The sequence below is a fragment of the Choloepus didactylus genome, chromosome 2 (genome assembly GCF_015220235.1).
Source record: "Choloepus didactylus isolate mChoDid1 chromosome 2, mChoDid1.pri, whole genome shotgun sequence".
Taxonomy (NCBI): Eukaryota; Metazoa; Chordata; class Mammalia; order Pilosa; family Megalonychidae; genus Choloepus; species Choloepus didactylus.
This window is the reverse complement of record NC_051308.1, coordinates 210,928,679-210,930,928: the sequence shown is the minus strand read 5'-3', so window position 1 is coordinate 210,930,928 and position 2,250 is coordinate 210,928,679.

The following is a 2,250-nucleotide window of genomic DNA, read 5'->3' as shown; positions in this document are numbered from 1 at the left end:
ATTAAAATTTGTCTTTGCAGAACAAAGTCTTTAAGGCTGGAGATTGTGAAAGATAAGGCCCTAGAAGAAAGAAAAACAAGTGCCCAAAGGAGGAGAATGTGCTGCAGCCTTTTCCTTCACAGTATTTTAGCTCTCAAACCCAATTTGAAATAATTACAACAAACCTCATTTGAGGAAAAAGGAAGTGATAAGAAAAGACATTTAATTAAATTAGTGGCATTGCCTATGATGGAAGTCTTTAAGAGCACAAAACATCTACTCAGGATGCCTTAGGGAGCAAGTAGATCTGCTTACTATAGAAATGTTGGCAGAGCTGTCTTAAGGTCCCTTTGTGTAGCCTGGTAATCTATGAAACAAATGATGTATCACCTTCGTCCTATACAACCCCTCACTAAAAAACTGACAATACACACAAAAAGTGAAACAGCAAATTGCTCCACTTCTAATAAAAAGTCACAAGTCAATGCTGCTCCTGGATTATCTCCCAGGAGAAAGAACTTCAGGAATCTTTTGGATCTCCAAGTTTGGCATGCACTTGGGTGATACAGGCAATTTAACTTTCATAGTAAAATAGCAGGAGCCAGAAAGCTAGAAGCTGGGTTTAAATAATACAATATTGCCACCTAGAGGGGAAACACTAAGAAATAACAGTAAAAAGCCAGAGAAGCAAACTGCCTTCCCATCAAAGCTGGGATGAGATGCAGTATAAATGAGCAAGTTCTTTTCCTCAACATATGAAATAATGAGGAAATGCTAGAGTAGCAAAATACACCTTTCCCACCACTACTTAAAAGACAGGTATTGAGCTAGCCCACCATGAAACAAGGGCAGAGAACCAACCCACCCACAAGGAATGGTGGGGAGGAGAGAAAGGGGGGCTTTTGTGGAGGATATGGTATTTAAACTGAGCTTGGTAGAGTGAGTATAATTTCTAAAGGCCAAGGAAACAGACTGCAGCTGAAGGAACAGCATAAGCTACTAAAACTCAATTGTAGAAAGGCATCAGCTTCACCCTATTTTACAACCAGTTTGCTGAAAGCTGTATTAAGACACTTGGAAAAGTGTATAAAAACGACTTCCAATCTCACTGAAAACATTTCATTAAAGTGCCCTATAGTGTATCTGTTACACTGAGCACTTCTTAAAGGGTGAAATAAACTTAGGAACATAGGAGACATGTCAAGGTTTCTTTATTGCAGGTCTTTTCAGAACCTTTAATATTTGATTGTACATAGTAAATCTCCAAGAAGAGACTATAGAATGCATGTTTCTAAAATTTAACAATAGAATCCTTCTTCCACAGGACACACAATGGGCAAATCTCCCTCCCTACTAAGGAAGCAGGGTTGTGTACAGTTTAAGGATGCAGGTTCTGGAATCAGATTTCATGCATTCCCATTCCTAATTCCACCACTTCATAGTTTCTTTCTCAGTTTCCCTATCTGTAAAATAGGAATAAAGTACCATATGGTACCTATCTCATAAGGGATGGTAACAATTACATGAAGTAATACATATAAACCATCTAAAATAATTGGTAGTAGTTGCTATCCCTTTATGTACCACCACGGTGCTCTTTATGTCCAAAGTCTCCTAACTGTTTAGAAGCAGCGCAGGGAAGCTACAATTAACAAATACACTCCAGCTAAACTCAACAGCTGTCCACATTCCCTTTGGAGACTCGGCTCCTTCAGGGCCCTTGGGGGAAAAGAGGGTGAGTGTTTGAAGTTATTTTACTAGTTTAATGCAAACTTTTTACCAATAAGTATAGTCACAATCTAACTATATAAGCATTTAAATAGATAATATTGATTTAACTAACACTTGAGGATCCCTGAGTATCTCAGAACTGGAAGAAGCAAAAAACAAGCTGGAATTATTTTGTTATATGGTTTTCTACTTAACTCACTACTTACCCCTTCTTAGCTTGGATATAATGCATCAGTTATGCCAGGTCCTGGATATTCTTCACCATAAGAAAGATTTGTTGATATGAAACAGCAAAATGAAACACATTTTCACCTAGGCCTAGCTAGACCTGCTATACTAAGCAGAAAAGGGCCAAGGGAGATGCCTGAGTATCAAGCCATGAAATCCTGCATCAGGACTCAACGTTAAATCCTGAAACAAGGAACGTTAGCCATATGGGGCAGCAAAACAAAGGGAAACAGATGAGAAAATGATAGGGTAGGGCAACCCAGTGCTCCCTCACCCCACCCTCCTATACCTCTAGGCAAATAGAAAAACTGA